At 49.3% G+C, this 18264-nt stretch overlaps 1 long non-coding RNA gene across 1 annotated transcript; it reads right to left on the bottom strand.

Annotated features, from left to right (window-relative positions):
- Positions 1-288: 288 nt before the first annotated feature.
- Positions 289-8651, bottom strand: LOC116285975 (uncharacterized). Its single transcript, XR_004195735.2, has 5 exons — positions 8469-8651; positions 7400-7512; positions 6124-6256; positions 5857-5998; positions 289-562 (listed from the first exon to the last, which is right to left on the bottom strand). It is a non-coding gene; the product is annotated as an uncharacterized lncRNA (long non-coding RNA).
- Positions 8652-18264: the final 9613 nt, after the last annotated feature.

Below are 18264 nucleotides of genomic sequence, written 5' to 3'. Positions count from 1 at the left end.
ATATGTGCATAATAAGCTCCAGCTACAATTTGCTCATTATTGTTTGTTCTTAATTCGGCAGGGAGACTTCCAGGGTGAACAGAGTGCGCCCTCTAAGGCAAGCTGTTCCCTTACACTGCACGCAAGTCTCAAACAATCCAGTTCTAAAGACTATTTTTGCTAAAACGCATCCTCTTGGGACCTTTGCTTAGAGGTTGTTCAAGAGGAAAAACGATGAATGCAGAACAAAAGGCAAAGTGATGTGGGAAATGGTCAATTTTCCCTCATTTCGGGACTGAGTGTGGAAAAGCAAGTTAATATTCAGCCAGGTGTTGGAATCTCCGAACACATAACTTTAACGTGAACCCTCAGCAAAGATTATGCATTTCATCTTCTTAGAAGCATTGTTTCTGGAGGAGTTTGGGGTACATAAGTCCACAGCGTTTTTAAGAAGAGTTTAGGGAAAAGGCAGTCCACTCGAAGTAGGGCAGAGAAGATCACCAGACGGGACATGGAACTGCAGGCACCAAAACGGCGTGTCGGCTGCTGTTTCAGTTTTTGTGGAGTCGGGGAGGAAGCCGTCCTGTGAATGAGGAGAAATGTGCGACATTTGCTTAACCAAGAGTGGCTTAAATTGGGAAAGATTAAAGTTTAAAGAAGAGTTTTGTTTAAACTCATTATAATGAAGTGAAGAAAAGAAAGATAAAGATTACAGATAAACTTTAATCTCTGAAAAATTAAGAGTACAGTCATGTTTACATTACTTTGATGTATGGGAAAAGTAAAATTTAACTAAATTTGTGTTGCTCGTCATGCTAAGATACTCTTTGTTGCATGAGCTCTCTTCTGTTTCCCACTGCCCACTCTAACTTCTAAAGGCGATACGTGCCCTGCCTTCTGGTCCAGTCACGTTCTTTCCGTACATAAACACGCCATGTTCACCTACACTTCTGGGCTTTCTTTTAGGTGATTTGTTCCGCCAGTAACACGTTTCTTCCTCCCTAGCCGTTTTCCAAATCATACCCATTTATCCAGCCTCAGCTTGTCACGGTTTCTCTGCGTCGTCTTTAATACCCACTGTTGGTCTCTTCCCTCTTCAAACGCTTTTAGGACCCAGAGTCTGGATCACAAAATTTAGTGTGCGTGATTCCTTGTATTATATCTCATGTGTGTCGCTTTTCTGTTTCTCAAACTCAGATTTAAGCTTTGACCCCTGGCACCGTGTTTTATATCTCACTGGTACCCCACACGGTACCTGACACAATGGCGACGGCAAAGGAAGTATGCAAAAGTGCCCTTTGATTGGTAATGAAGTGCAATGAATTTAATAAAAAATAAAACCGCTGCCAGCCCTGGGACCCCTGCTTTTTAGCTAAGGTTTCTTAAATAAATCCAAGTCAGCCTGGTTTTCAGAATCCTAGGAAACTTCTGTGGCTCCATGTCACCTGCCATGAAGTAAAAACTCAAATCTAAATGGGAAGAGTACATTTTAACATCAGATCCCATCTCACTCCCCATCTCAGCACCTGCCATCTTTGCTGGCTATTTCAGTGTTCACGTCAGAAACCATCCTTATCCTGGTACCCTGGCACTTGACTTGGGAACCTCCAAAGACATAAGGAAGTTAAAATGCCACAGAGTCATCCGTTACTAGCAAGAATCAGCATTTCTCTTATGTAAGCACTCCCCACGTTGCTGCAAGCATTTGGTTCACTTCCAGAGTTCCCAAAATACTGATTCTGATACTTTTGCCAGCTTCTCACTGTTTTTACGGAGGGTAGAATTCAGAGTTCCTTCCTCCATTTTGCTGACACCATCTCCCCCTTTGTTTCCTGAGCCCCTCCACCTACCATCCAAACTCTGTCCTCCTCAGTCACAGGCAAATCACTCAAAAGGCTGTTTGCGCTCGTCACTCCATTTGCTTATCCCCCACTTCATCCTCAAGCCTCTATCATTTGGCTTCGACTCCCACCGCCCCACTGAGACGGCTCTTCCTAAAGTCACCAGTGGCCCCCGTGCCCAAGATGCATTTGTCTGACTATTTTCTATCATCTAAACACTGTCAGCTTTATTCTTCGGCGAGGCCTCTCTCAAAGCCCAGCTCTCAGCACCGTGTCTGACACACAGCAGGCTCTCCTCAGTGTTTCCCTCTTTTGGTCACTTTCACTCTGGCCTGGACGCCCCCTCCATCCTGGCCTGTGGATGCTCCTCGGGATTCGGTGACAAACAACCTTACGTCTCACCGTGCAGTCCACCCCTAGGCATTCGCGTCCACTTGCAGGGCTCCAGCTCGTCTTGACGTGCAAACCAAACACATCTGAACCTAGCCAGCACCTTCTCCAGGGAGCCTTCCTCACCTCGTGCTGTCTTCCACAGCGAGTACCACAGTCACGCACCGGAAGCCTAGGAGGTACTTTCTGCCCACATCACTCTTCCCGCTGGTAATGATAATACAGAAGTGTTACTAAACAAACCAATTCCCTTGGTTGAGAAATTATAAAAATTCTTGGCCACCTGCTTACGTTTTTAAGGCACAGGCTAACTTCCCGAGGGAATTCCAGGAACGTAAAACAAAGCTTATGAAGAGCATCTGCTGAAACACCAAGTTCCCACTAGACCTGACTTGGAGGGAGAAAGGTAAGCTGGACTCCCCTGGAGGCCTTTCAGAGGCCGCCTAGCTGGGCACAGTGTGTCCTGCAGACGTCGGAGTCTGAAATGAACCTGCCTCAAGAGAGAAGAGGCACTTTGACCTCCCTTGTAAGGGGGACACAGCTGGCTGTCCTCTGTAAGAGCTTCTCTAGATGGAGAATGGCTAAACTCTGCTAGATACGGCAGCTTTGCAGATATTGGATGAAACCTAGACACGGAATAGAAGCTGAAGATACAATGGGACCAAGTGATAACCTAGCAACTCAGCTTGCAGGTGAGGGCGGTGTCCTGTAAAAGAAGTTCTATATTAAAGAAAGAAATATAATGCATCAAAGTTGTGTCAGTAAACTTCACTAACATGCTGTATATGGACTCCGTGTCGCTTGAAGCTAGGTGTACTTCTCTGTGGAGTTTTACATTCTACACCATCTATGTGACCAAATTGTGCCTTTCTTAAATGAGGGTGAAGGAGTCATACGTTCTGTCTTCTTAACTGTCAGCTTGTTACATAAGACATCGAGTTTTTTCAAAAAAGAACTCAAAGGTGCTCTAATAGTTGCCTAGGAGACAAGAAAATACAGGACATTATTTGGACATATTTGTGACTCTGACCCCAAGAATTCCAACAATTCATACCCAAATGATTACCCAAAGCTGCACTTTCCTTAAGTTTATTTCACATTTAAGGCTCAGTTTTTTTTTTATCAAGATTTGAGACACTTCTGCTCATCTTACTTGAACTGATTTTCAAGACAACAGCAACAATCATCAGTGATCTATTAATATGCTAATTGATCCCAAAAAGCAGGAAAACATCACATAAAACAAAATGCTAATATCATCACCAAGATTGACTACGGTTTTATTAAAAATCCCCTTCATATCTCCTTTACCTTCAAACATCGCCCCCCAGGTCAACGAGCTCTCTCATCCATTGTCTCCAACACTAGCTCAGTAGACACAGAAATGCAACCCCTGTGAAATGATGGCATGTCATGTCCTCCCTTTTGTCTAAGTGATAGTTGGCAGTCATGAGAATGGGCTAACAGTGATAGCAGCTGGGACACCCTGAGCCTCCAGGAGCTCTAGATCTGGCCAAGAATGTTTGCGTCCTTGCCTGCCTTTCCTGCAAGCGCACCCATGTCATTTACCCGAGGAAAGAAACTGAAGCCAAGTGACCAAGCTTCCCTTAGAATCAAAGAAATGTTCTTAGAAAGGAACTTCCAGAGACCATCAAATCTGTTTCCTGTCACCTGGCCACTCCAGTATGTGACCGTGGTGTTTTGGGTTTTTTTGTTTTCTTTTTTTTTTGTTTGCTTTTTTTAGAGTTCTCCAGAAAGGAACACCTGAAAGTTTCCCTCAGTCACTATACTGGTTTCCTGAGTTTGCTGTGACAAATTATGACAAATTTAGGGGCTGAAAACAACAAAACTGTCCTCTCTCACAGTTCCTGAGACCAGAAGTCTGACATCAAGTTGTCAGGAGGACCACGCTCCCCCCGGAGGCTCTTGGGGGAAATGCTTCTTTGCCGTATCCAAGTTCCTTTGTGTTCCATGGTTGCAGTCACATCACTCTGATGTCTGCCTCCTTGGTCATCTTGCCTCCCCCTCTTCTGTGCTGTCATTTCCCTCTGCCTCTTTTCTATTGACATTTGTGATTGGATTTAGGGGCCCCAAATAATGCGGGATAATCTCTCCTGATTTCAAGATTTTGGGGGGAGGGGTGGGTAATTAGGTGGGCTTTTTTTGAGGGCGGTACTGGGGATTGAACCCAGGACCGCGTGCATGCTAAGCAAGCGCTTTACCGATGAGCTATACACTGCCCCCATCTCAAGATTCTTAACCTAATCACATCTGCAAAGTGAAGTCACACCTTTTTTGCCATGTAAGGTAACAGCCACAGGTTCCCGGGGTTCAAAGATGGATACCTTGTGGGGCCCCCATTACTCAGCCTACCATAGAAACCCATGGAGTCCTTTGCAGACAACCCTTCTAAACTTTAGGTGGCTTTGAGACAGCCAGGTTCAATAGCTGAATGATTCATCCATTGATTTGTTCAGCTAGTATCTAGCCAGCATCTACTTTGTGCAAGACGTTGCGCTAAGCCTAGGAAACAGTAAAACAGACACATGCGGACCCAGCATGCGGGAAGTAAAGCTGAAGTCAAACACTTTCAAAGTCTTGGCAGTCACAAACAGCAGCTCAGTGGAAAGAGGTCTGCTCATAATCGGGAAATCAGGGACTGCGACGTACTAGTGCTTTGTAACTACAGTTTTAAAAATGTCCCGACCAAGGACTGGAAATGCCCACCCAAGACAAGTAGGCGGACAGGGCCTGAGGAATGACAAGGCACATCTTTCCCTCGCTTCACCCCACATCCCACCAGAATGTCGTGCAGGGATGAAGCCTGGGGCTCGAAGATGGAAAAACCTATTGCAAAGTATTGCAGCCAAGTCTGCACCTTGTGGGCCTCCATCCCCAGCCTCTGCTAGATTACTTGTCCTGTGTTTTAATAGACTTTGTTGTTTCTAGGAAAGAGAAGACCCACAGATCAGGAGACAACTGCCGTTGAAAGGACAGTTCACGCCACTCACAGATTGCAGGAGAGGGAGCAAGCGCCCGCCACAGGGCCACGGGGGCAATTTCCAGGCTCAGACATGAGGCAGAGGGAGAAACTGTGTGCAAGAGCCCTTCTCTGGTTCCCACTGGAAGGAACAGGCGAAGTGGGGGAGGCAGGCTTAGGGCTGGCTAGTCTGAATAATTTCAGCAGCTCTGGGGCGTGGCGGTGGGTGGTCCTTGCTGTCTGGTGTCTGGCTCTGGGGTAATTAGGGCAGGTGAACAGCAGCCCGGGATGTGAGGGCCTGATAAGGGAGACAGTTGAGGATGCAGATTCTGGACTAGTTGGTTTGTATTTGAAAAAACGTGCCCCTGGGAGCAGGACTCCCCCCGAGATCAGGGAGAGGGGCCATAAGGGAGGCAAGAGACCAAGGCGAGGCGACCGGCGTATGAGTGGGTGGCCCGGGACCAGAGGCGTCTGGAACACCACTGGGTGGTGTCTGGATTACGCACAAGGGCAGATGGGAAAGCATCAAGGTTATAGGCGCTAGGAACATGGCCCAGACACCTGCCTCCCAATTCAGGGAACCACGATACTCACTCCTGAAAGGGCTTCAAAAATTTTAACTGCAACACGAATTTAGAATATGATTATTTTAAGAAGAACACGTACCCAGTTGGCCTGAGAGAAACTAGTCACGTGCCCTCATGCCCTTCTGAAAGGCGGTGTGACGCCCAGAGGGGAGCAGCCCGCACGCCCTCCGTCGCGTTATCTGTTGTCTGCTCTCCTCTGTGCGCTTCCGCCAGGGAAAGCCCTATGGAAAGAAACAGTGTTCGGTCGCCTGGAGGGATAACATCTAAATTACTTTTTGAAATACGAAGCCCGAAAGTAGTGACAGCTTATGTGATTGATTACTCGGCCTCTGTTTTTAATTCTTACTTGGTTTGGGGAAGGTCGTGAGCAGCATCCGAGCTCCAGTTCCTTCCAGACTCTTAGGGTTTCTTGCCGGGTTTTGGTCACACTGACTCGGGCGCCCTGCCCGGAACGCATCCGCCTTTTCCTCTGACTCGTCCTTTGGGTGAAAGTGCTGCTGAGCCGCGTAAGCACGCGGGGCGGGGTGGGGTGAGGAAGGGGCGGGGCGGGGAAAGGGCGGGGTGGGGCAGGGCGGGGAAGGGGCGAGTGGGGCGGGGTGGGGCGGGGAAGGGGCGAGTGGGGCGGGGTGGGGCGGGGAAGGGGCGGGGCTGGGAGGCGGTGGGGCGGGGCTGGGAGGCGGTGGGGCGGGGAAGGGAGAACAAGTGGAAAGAACGCTTGTGTGGCCTCTTAAAACCACAGACAAGACACTTTCATTAAAAATAAAACCATAAATAGGCTTCTGTAGTTTTCAACTGTTTGTGTAAGTCTGGGAGTCCTGCAAGTCCCTCCTGCCTTCATCAGCATGGCTAGAAGTCCTCACACACTGCATCCTGCGGCCTCCTTTCTGGGGGAGCCCTGGACCAGCCTGAGAGGACAGCTCGGGTCTCGGCGGCCGCAGGGAGCCTGCGCGTCGGCGAGGCCTGGGCTCCTCATGGTGCGGACAGCCATGGTCATTTCATTTTCGTAGGCTCACACACTCACACATCACTTTGTCAAGGGTGTAAGCCAATATAACACCAGCTTTCTTTTCATAATCACATAGCACTCAACAAGTCTGACGTCATTTGCTGACCTGCAGCAGTGAGCTTTCCAAGGGCAGGGATGGGGGCCTCTATTTCTGTACCCCCAGATACAGCAGACAGCAGGAACCCCACAAACACGTGGTGAATGGATAAAGGAATTTCTGACAGTGCCTCAGGCTCATCGTTGCAAACATAGCTTAGAGATCACTGCACGGACCTGTTGGTGGCAACTCAGGATTCCACAGGAATCAGGTTTCACTGTATCAATTTAAATATTTCATACATTTATGAATGTTTTATTAAAATGCCCAGGTTTGATGAGACAGATATGCAGAAACTAAAGTGTGGCCTATTTTAAAGATACTGTTCTCTTCTAGTCTGACACTAATCAGAAAGCTTTTATGAGCATTCTTATTACCCTGAAGCTTCTTTTGAACATATTTTTAGTGACAGTCTCATTTCTGCATCAACCGATTCAACCTCTTCCTGACTTTGTCATTAAAACTAATTTTGATTCTCCCTTTCTTTCTCTACAGACAGAATATATACTTAAAACTTACAGCGGTGTCATCATTAAGCTGGGTTTATTTTGAGTCGATGAGATCCGACCAGGCTAGCCCCTCTCCAACATCAAAGTAAGTGCAGATCATATATTATGTCTTCTAGCCCTAAACTGAAGAGAGAGGGGAAAAAACATTTATACATCAGACCTGCCTTTATCTGTTCACTGCCTTTTATTGTTATTCATTAGAAAGCTAGGGTTTGATGCAAATTAAAACAGAAATTCCAAAGGTTAGCTCTCTTGTTCCCTGCTCATAGAAACAGGAAGGATGGGATTCTAGACTCAAGGCAAACTTTACAGCCCTTTCTAATCAGCCAGACACTATATAACAAAACCTAACCCTTGGAGGCTTGAGGTGATAATGATGAAAGAGCCTTTAGAAACAGATAAAACTTTATGCCAATGTGAATCCCAGGGAAACCTGATTCTCCTGGGCTGTTCTTTGAGGGCTTCTTTTGGTGGTTTAACATGTCTGCCCTCCAGCCCTAAACACTGCCCCAGAGAGTTCCACCCTAACCCCAGCCTAAGCGGGACACCCCCTTACTTAACCCTCTGCCTTGTTTGGGTCCCTCTCTGAGATTTCACATGTTCACCAGTCAGTAGCTGGCGCCCGACTCCCTGCCCGCAGGGTCACCGGATCCCGGCTCCTGGCAGGATGCCTGCAGCTCTGAAGGCGCCCCGTAAACGCCGGCCGGGGGACGGGATGCACCCACCCGACAGCTGCGGTGAAGGGGTTTGCGTCTCAAGACGCCCTGGGCTTATTGATCTTTCAGCGCGTCTTTTCCGAGTGTCTAACCCCTAAGAATGATTCTAGGCGCTAAAGATACACTAGGAAACAAAACAGAAAACCAATGCCCCTTCTCTCACAGAACTTGTATTTCGGTGCAGAGAGACAGGCCGTAAGGTAGCACAATGAGTAAACAAATTATGTCAGGAGGTGAGTGCCCCGGAGAAGCAGCAAGCAGAAGCGGGGGCCGGGGGCCGAGGCGGAGCTGAGCGCCCGGCTCAGGCGCCGTGAGCTTGCTTTAAGGCTGGCCTTCAGCTTACCAGAGAATCTTCAGACTTACCTCCTTTGAATCTCACGTGACTCCATGCGCCGTCACCACGTGTAGAAGGACAGTACTGGGTGTCGGGAGCCTCTGGCACATGCTTCCTTTGACCTGAGCCACGTATGTGAATCTGGTGGAAAAAAATCCTTCTGGGCCTCAGTTTCGCCATCTGCAAAGTGAGAAGATCAAACTAAACTCTGAGACCCTTTCAGCCCTGGAAGTGTTTTAATGACAATGTGGAACTTGACTTGAGTCTTGTGATCCTGGGAAACAAAGTCAAGAAACACCCCTTTCGTGCTGGGGGAATGGCTTACCTCCAGCCCCTCCCCAGGTGGCCTGGGTCAGAGTCACGGATGCTCAGCTTGATTTCCTACAACACTGCCACTCACAGACCTTCCAGAGTCCCGTCTTTGCCTCGTAAGCGCTTAGCGGGACGCTGGTCCTCCCTGATCCGTCAGGACAGAAGGCTTGTTAACCGAACCGTGGCGCAGACCCTGTCCTCCGGAACTCCGGCTCAGCCCCAGCCTGAGCAGCAAACAGAGCCTGTGAGAACAGGCTGAGCTCCGGGAAGACCTTCTCCAGCCTCCCGCCCCGCACAGCTAGCCTGGAGCCCACCTCCCCCCGGTGGGCTCTTCCTAGCCATGGTTACTCCTCCCTATAGAAGAGAAAACCCCTCTCTGCCGAACCCTTGAGACACTTGTAGACGCATGCTCAGAGTATTCACCCTTCAGCAAGAGCCCCCCTCCCCCAACAACAGCCCCTCCCCCAACTGCAACAGCCCCGCCCCCAACTACCACAGCCCCCTCCCCCAACCACCACAGCCCCCTTCCCCTATTGCAACTTCCCCTCCCCCTACTGTAATAATACCCTCCCCTCATTGCAAAGATCCCCCGCCCCCATTGCAATAGTGCTCTTTCCCCCCAGAGCAGAGAGGAACTACTGCCCCTTCTGCTACCAACATCAAAGGGGCCATTCATATTGCAAGACACAGAGCAACGATCCCAAAATCCTCCTCACCAGATTCTCTCCCAAAATTTCACATTCCAGGTCTGTCCTCCGCCCAGCAAACATTCAGTTCTCTGAAGTCTGCTGTGTTCTTGTGAGAACGGATACCCGCCCTTTGTCGTCAGTCACTGTTCTACCTGAGCCTCTCCACCTGCATCTCCACCCCTTCCTCATCAGCTGGACTTGGACTTGGTTCTGGAAAGGGTCCTGGGAGCCAAACTGCAAAACCCTGAATCTTCCAAGAAGGGGGAGGGGGAGCCATGAGTGCTGTGTGCCATGCACAAGCGGCCATACAAATTCAACTGCACACGTGGGTGGAGGAGCGTTGAAACAGTGCCAGAGAAGGGCTGCCTGTCCACCAGCGAGCACAGACCCCCACGCACCCTCCCACAGCCTCAGCTCCTCGGCTGTGTTTCTGCTGCTTGAAGGCACTTCACTTTGTCAACATCCTCTATGAACAGGAGACGATTCCATCAGATGATCAGCTGAAAACAAAGGATAGAAGAACCCACAGGACTGGACCCCTGAGAGACAGCAGCAGTCCCCAGCACGGCCCTTCCTCAGGGACTTTCAAGGGCAATCTTGTCGACATGAGACTCTGCAAACTTTATGTGCAGCTTTTAGACCCTGACCCCCAAGGGAGAGGACATGACGTCTCTGTAACTGAAATTTCTGTCTGTCTCTCACTACAAGACACAAAAATAGCCAGATGGGTTTTTGGATTTGGGGGCCGTTTTTAAACTAAAGTTGGAAGGTTTCTTTGTGTCAAAGTGGGCGTAACAAAGGCATCTGAGAGAGGTCACTCCCCTCCAAAGCGTCAGAAGGCAGCACAGTTAGGAGGAACATGGCATTTGTACTAAAAAGCTGCAGCGAAACACAAGCCACAGTGGCTTTCAAGACAAAGCTCAAGTCACAAGTCGCAAGAGCTGAGGATCTGAATTGCGGGTGTCAGTTTGCTGCCGGGCAGCTTTCACCCTAGTGACCACGCAGCGACGTGCTCGGCTGCCTGGAGCAGACAACCATGGTTCTCCAGCAGCCCAGCCAGGCCAGCGGCATGGCAGCGCCCCGCCGGGATCACACGGGTACTGCTGAAAAACTGCAAATGCGCATTTGCACTGACTCTTACAGCTCGTCAGCAGCACAAGCCCCATTAAACTCCATGCGGCAGAAATCTTTGTCTTTTTGTTTCAACACTGTATCCCCAGAGCTTAGAACAGAAACCACTGCAAGAGCAGACACTTCGTAAGTGTGTAGAGTGAACCCTTACACAGTCCTCCGACATGGTGTCCCTGCTTTAAAGTGAGGGACGTGGAGGTCTGGGACTTGATGCCACTGGTCCACGGGAACTGTCACAGAAAGGGACAAGTTTGGAGGGCACTGTTGTGTCACTTTGGGTCATGTGGAATTCAAGGTACTTTGGACACTTCCAGGTAGAGATATCAGCCACCTGCCCTGTATCCAGAAGGGCTTTTTCTCTCCCACCAATTCCTAAAATACCTTTTTATGCCACTTCCCCACTTCAGGCAATTAACACATACTGCCTGGTGTTACGATGGTCTGTGTGTGTGTCTTAGTCTTCTAACTGGTTTGTAAACCTGGTGAGGGGATTAATAGCACGAATCCCTTTTGGTTACCCCTATAGGACCTACCTAACATAAAGGCTATGACAGGTAGCAGGTGCTTAATCCAGGCAGCTTTCCCGAGCTTTCTCTCCAGCAACGACTGTCTGTGTGCTCACCAACTCATTTCTTTTCTTTCTGGACACACAGAAAATATACCTCCTAATCTCCTTTGAAGTTATATGTGGTCTTGCGCCCAAGTTCTGGATAGAATGTGGGCAGAAGAGACACTCAGGTCTCCAGCTGGACCATAGAAGTTCTGCTTAGTCCTCTACACTCTCCTTCCTTTGTCTTTCCCATCAAATTCAGGGAATTCAGGGGTGACTTTCAAGGCCTGAGACGACAGAAGAAACTGAAGGAGCACAGCCTCACCCTCACTATATACACACCTGACCCTCCCTGGACTACGACATGAGTGAAAAATAAAGCTTGCTTTGTTAAGCCAGTGAGATTTGGGGGCTGTTTGTTACTGCAGCTAGCCTTTCCTGACGAATACAATTAGCACACTAGTAAGTACAAGATCTGGGTGCTTATTTCATGATTCCTGGGAAGTGCCCTTTCCTATCAGTTATCACAACAGATCTGAATTTAAATGAAGACACCATTGATGGCAAATGTAATTGGAGCAGGAAGGACTTGAAGTTAGGAGCTGGGCTCCTTGGGTACACAGGCAGCCCTTCTTGTAACAGCCCTTTTCAACACATTAGATGGTAAAGCACTTGATACGGGACTGTTCAGTGTCCCTCCTCATATCCAAGCTCTACCACAATGCAGTCAGTAGACATGTGTTGGATCAATTAACACACGCATATATTGGAAAACAAGGCTTAAAATGGCAATAAACACATATCTATCAATAATTACCTTAAATGCCAGTGGACTAAATGCTCTCATCAAAAGACCCAGAGTGGCAGACTGGACAATACAAGAGCCTACAGTGCGGTGCTTACAAGAGACCACTTAGGGTGAAGTGAGGAGATGCAAAAAGATATTTCATGCAAATGGAAATGGCAAGAAAGTGGGGTAGCAATACTCATAGCAGACAAAATAGACTTTAAAACAAAGGCCATAAAGAAAGATAAACACAGACACATGTTTATTGGGTTCCAATTCCAACCTATTGTTTGGAACAATTTGAAATGTAAGCATTTGGGGGGAAATACGTCTTCTTCCAAGCAGCAGCCACATGCACACTGAGGGAAGCGAAGCTTCGTGCACCTGACGGAAATCAGCCTTTTAATTTTCCAGAAGTCTTTCATCCCCTGAGCCAGCAGAGGAGCCGGCCCCCCCCCCGGCAAGCTGCCGCCCCCTCTTCGGCCCAGAGGCCCGGGCTGCGGAGTGAGACCCTCCCCGGCGCCAGCCCGGGGGCAGCTCTGGTGCAGCGACGCCAGACGCCTAGACTTCAGACCAGAGCTCATCAGCCCGTGTCCGTGTCCGTGAGTTTCACTGCCAGCCAAAACCAGCGCTGTGTGCCAACAGCAAAGCATCGCAGCCGCTGAGGCCAGGGGGCAGTGTCGTCGCCACGTGACAGCTCTGCGGGGACGCGCGGCGGCGACGGCGCGGCTGGGCAGGCGGGGCCGCGGGCGGAGCCCCCCTGACGCCCCGGCGGCGCCCCGAGCGCGGCCTCCGCCCGCCGTCACGCCTTCACCCGGGAAGGGGTCCAGGCCACGCTGGCGGGGTCAGGAAATGCCACCATCTCCTCCAGCAAAGGCGGCACCAAGTTGCCTGCCCCCCTCCCCCGCTCCGCCCTCCGTCTTCACGCCTCCTCCCGGCGACCGCCCGCTAGGCGGCCCTCCGGGCGGGCGGTTCTCTTCCTTCTGGGGTGGCTTCTTGGCTTCCCTGCCACACTCCCCGTTGGAACATACGGTCCCTGGGTGCAGGGACTCTGTCCCCTCCTCTCCCGCGTGTAGAACGGCGCCGAGCAGGCGGGCCGTGAGCGTAGTGCGAGTGGATGGGTGCACAGGTGAGGGGCTGGCCGCCAGCACTCTGCTGAGACGGCCTGGCTTCGTCGGCCCCCTCGATGTCACTCCATGATGCTTAGTCCACAACTGAAACAACTGTCTCAAGATCCGTGACTTTATCAGACACCTGGGACCCCCCCCCCCATCTCAGCACACTGCTGAGCTTTGAAACTGCCATCGCCAAAAGATGCTGACAATTCCGGGGAGAGGGGAAAACAGAAATGAACAGGCCTTCGCCATGCACGGCACGTGAGACGCTTTGCGGAAGTCCTCACACGATAAACTGAGCAGCCCAGCTCATGTGGGTGAAGCCACAGGCGGGACTGTCACCCCGAATCCCCCAACACCGCCGTGTGGCCAGGACAGGCGCCCGACCCCTAGACCAGGCGGATGTTTTCAAGACTTTGGGACTGCTATTTTAATTCTGCCCACCCCCAGGAGAGAATTCTCATGAATGACAAAGGATTCTCTATCACAAGATTTTAAAATAAAGTTCCCATGTGACGTTTTAAGACAGACAGCAGAAATTAAAGTATCGAATAGTTCCAGGGGAAGCAGCCGTTCCGTTAAGCTCCCTGTTCTTTTGTTGCTGTTTTTAGCAGCACATTGAGTCTAGATGTTTCATGGTAAGTTTTTAAATGCTGTGCAGAACGCCAGTCCTTGCAGGAACGTGTGTGCCTCTCAGGAGGGCCTGTCTGTGCTCTGGGAACATTCCCAGTTCCCAGTTCCGTCAAAACCTCAGCCTTGACCAAATGGGATCCTGGCATCCTCGCCTATCAGGCCCCAGACAGGTTGGGGGAGGCAGAGAAGAGGTGGTCGGGAGCAAGAAGGTTCACCCCAGGTGTGCGAAGCGCTCCCAAGTCCCTCAGAAATTCTGCTGGCACCTGAAGGCAGAACTAGGGTCTATCAAACGTCCACACCTCTGGCTCAATACTTCTTCATCTGGGATCCTGGACTTACATAAGCCTACGTAAGTGTGGAAGATGTACCTTAAGTATTAATTAGAACAGAAAAAAAATAGAGACAACCTGAACATCAGTCGTCATGGAAACAGGTAAGTAAGTGATGGTGTGCCCGCGCCATGCCCTGCCACGCAGCCACCGCTGTCCACAGTGTTAGGGTTTTCTTTTAATCCTATGACTGTTGTGGGAGAAGATTTCTGGTGTGGGTGTTATGTGTCTGGAGAGACCCAGACCAGTTTATCGTGATTTCCTCCAGGGAGTGAAAGGTTGGGGTGAAATCAAAATGGAGAACTTTCATTTTTCACTTTAAATGTTCCTGTGTCTGAATTTGTTACATAGGCATGTATCATGTAAAATCAAATTAAAATAAAAATGTAAAACTGTGCAGGTGGTAAGAGTTAAAAAAAACACCTAAATGGAGACAGAAGGAAAGAGATGTAGGCAGAAGCTGACTACTTTACAGCTATTCCTGAGATAAACCTCCTGATGCTGGCCGTTCAGGGGCTGACTGTCATGACAAGGACACAAATAAAACTGTTCTCTTAGGATTAAAAGAAAAAGCAACTGGTTTCAACTCACCTGGGGCACAACGACTTAATATACTCAGTGGAAGCCTTCTCCAGTGTCAGATTGACCCATTCTGTGTTAATTTGTTAAAACCGTAGAAGCCGTATGGAGCCTTTTATCAGCAGACATTCTGCCTACCCTGGATTCAAGAACAGCAGAACTCTGCCCCCACCATGCCCGGCGTCCTCGTCGGAGACTCAGCTCTCACGCCCGCTCCACAGACAGACCCGAAGACAGCGCCCGGCTTCACCTGGACGCTTCTCTTTTTAGACATGGACACAGTCTTAACAGGCTTTAGATAACACATAAAGATACACACTGAAAAGCACCTGTAAAACTCCCAGCAGATGCAGGTAAGCACTTTTGCATGCGACACAAACCCTGCTGTGTGTTTCCCACGTGCGTGTACGCACATACGGGCACGTAGGGATAATATACACACGTAACTGACTTTTACAAAACTTAATGCTATTTGTTAGCATGTCTTCTTCTTTTTTTTAATTTTATTTATTCATTTTTTTGGCGGGGGTGGTAATTAGGTTTATTATTTATTTACTTTTAGAGGAGGTACTGGGGATTGAACCCAGGACCTTGTGCGTGCTAAGTGTGCGCTCTGCCACTTGAGCTGTACCTTCCCCCGGCAGGTCTTCTTTTAAGTAAAGCTGTGTCTCAGACATCTTTCATCTTTACTGGCCTGTAAATGTAATTTGCACCATCACTTTTAATACCCACATAGCATTTGCTTATATGGATCAATTGTAATTTATTTAACCAATCCTCTATTGATTTACCTTTGGGATACTTCCTATTGTCTCTGTGACCTGTTGATCTTAAAATCCCACTAAACATTGTCATCATCTGTGTGGTCTCAGATTAGCACAAAGGTCATAGCCACCACCTCCTCTGTGTCCTCTGGACCGTGGTGGATTTGCTGCAGGGAGAATTAGAGAGTGACCAAGTTGATGGAATTTTAGAAATTCCAATTTATTATAAAAAGACTTGAATGAAGAAATCTAGGAGCTATCAAAGTAGGGCACAAAACAATTTCAGATGCAGTAAGTTTTGCATATTTATTGTTATATTAGAACACCGCCATATTCTAAAGCACAATTTACAGAAAGGGCTAAATCTGGCCAGCACTTCAAATACGGGGATGCATCCATCTTTGCCATTTTACTTCTTTTCCTCTCAAAAATGATGTTTCAACTTCATGACAATCCTAAAAAAACAATGATGTTTCAGGTCTTTGCCCATCTGGAAATGTTACTATTTCTTGAAGAGTACCTGACATCACCACATTACTGCTTGTCATTCTCAAGCAGAAGTATCTCACATGACTCTCCAGGTGCTAGCAGTCTTCATGTGAACTCTGCAGTGCTCGTGAGCACCAGACTTGCTATGGCGGTATCACGGGCTACCTGTTCCATTAACACCATCAGCAACTTAGCAGAAGCATCTTCACATCTTACTTCAGCTTAAAATGCCTGTCAGAGGCTGGGTGTCATACTGGTTTCTTAGCTGCTGTAACACAGTAGCTCAGGCTGCCTGGTTTAAACAGCAGTGTTTATCTTCCCGCTGTTCTGGAGGCTGGAAGCCAGAGGTCAGGGTGTGGGCAGGGCTGGTTCCTTCCCAGCCCTGTCTCTGTGACTTGAGGATGGACGCTTCTCCTGTGTCCTCACATGGTCATCCCTCTGTGTGTGTCTCTGTCCTGACTCTTCTTATAAGGACACCAGTCACACTGGATCAGAGCCCACCCTGACAACCTCATCTTAACTTAATTACCTCTTTGAAGATCCTGTCTTCAGAAACGGTCACATTCTGAGGCACTGGTGGTAAGACTTCAGCATGAATTTGGGGGGCGAGGGAACACAGTTCAGCCATCATGAGATGTGGTATAATTCATGAGCAATGGGGTTGAAACTCAGAAGACGAGGGTTCTGGTCCTAGCTTAGACACGTAGTGATGAATTAGCTTGGACAAGTCCCTTAGCCTCCCAGGGACCTGGCTTCCCTGTGGGGTGCTGAGGAGAGCCCCAAACCTGTGCTCCAACGTGTGGAGGGGCCACCAGTGCACGCTGCAGAGGGGCCAGTAGGGGGCAGACACTTCACAAGGCACGTTCTAGGGCTTGCCCGCTGGTCACCTGGAGAATCTGGCTGGTCAGCACTTTGGGAGCAGCCCGTGTTGGGAGGGGAGAGATGAACATATAGAAACAAGGAGAGGCCCTGGGGCACGTGGAGGTCCGTCCTTGCTGGGCACACTGGCCTTGAGGTCAAGCTCCAGGCAGAGTCAACGTGGCCAGGAGAAGGACGTCTGGGGTGTTAGAGTCAGAACAAGGGGCATCGCGGGAGCCTGCTGGAACGCTCGTCAGCTGCAACTGCCTGCTGCAGTCTTACTCGTTATGTGGATACTTCTGCAAAGGACATAAAGATTAAGTCCTCCAGCCAGAAAACCCCAGTGAGCAGTGCCAGGACCTGGTGAGCAAATGCTGCATCTGATCCCCTTTCCTATCACAGGACGCTGGAGTCACCGAAAATTAAGTAAAATGTAGAAGTCCCTTCCTCAGCCACACTAAGCACATTCCGAGGGCCCAGTGGCCCCGTGTGGCCAGTGGCCACCAGGCTGAGCAGCGTCGATGCAGAACATTTCCATCACTGCAGAGGGTCCTGTTGGGCAGAGCTGCCATCACCTACACAAAGAATTCAGCTGTCAGCTTCTACTTCCAACGTGCCATGTTCTATGCCGAGACTTTAGACATGACCGTTGAATACACAGTACTTACTGAGTGAGTAGAAACATGCCCACTTACTGCACAGATAATATTAATGTTAACGATCATAGTCCCTGCTTCTGCAGCACCCTAGAAGCACCTCCTATATGTAACTCATTACAAGGACCCTATGACATTAGTGTTATTACTGTCCCAATTTTAGATAAGTGAACTGATGCACAGAGAGGTTAGTATCTCCCCCAAAGGTCACACAGCTATTAAGAAACAGAGCTGGTCTGGCTACGGAGACTCTGTGCTCACCGCACAGGGAGACCTAAGCAGACCAATGGCCAGTCAGCCTCACCGTGCGTCGGTTTGTTTAGTTAACTATCACTGCGGAGTCCTTCACTGTCTCCTGCAAACCTATGTCAACATAAGCTGAAAACGCCGCAGAACTTCATTAGAATCTGACCCATAGTCCAGGGCTTACATGAGGAGCCTCACAGCTCTAATCGGATTACTATTGCTTTGGACTATGTAGCTTCACGAAAGTTACCCCACATGCTTGGAGCCACACCATAAAAATTTAAAGAACACGGTGGATCCTCATGACTCCAGGATCCCGGGTGGGCGCATTTCCCTTCTCAATGACACTTCTGTGTACCCCCAACACCAGCGCTCCCACGGCCTTCACATGCAGATGTGCTCGGAGAGGTGAGAACTTTGTCACCCCGAGCACATGTTCCCGGCTCAGGGAGATGCAGGGGACACTGCCTCCCCGTCTCAGCTCTCCTGCTGTTAGCACGTGTCTCTTCCACACTGTTCAGTGCCATGTTTTCGCATTTCTTGTTGGTGACTTCACTGTTTTAAATGACCCCCCAAGCGTAGTGCTGAAGTGCTGCCTTGGTTCCTAAGTACAAGACAGCTGTCACGGCCCTAACAATCCATCGCAGGTATCTTTAAACTGCTGCCCGTTAAGTATGAGACATCCAG

Source organism: Vicugna pacos, chromosome 29 (genome assembly GCF_048564905.1).
Source record: "Vicugna pacos chromosome 29, VicPac4, whole genome shotgun sequence".
Classification (NCBI taxonomy): domain Eukaryota; kingdom Metazoa; phylum Chordata; class Mammalia; order Artiodactyla; family Camelidae; genus Vicugna; species Vicugna pacos.
The sequence above is the reverse complement of the archived record's forward strand: the minus strand, read 5'-3'. Positions and strand labels throughout refer to the sequence as shown.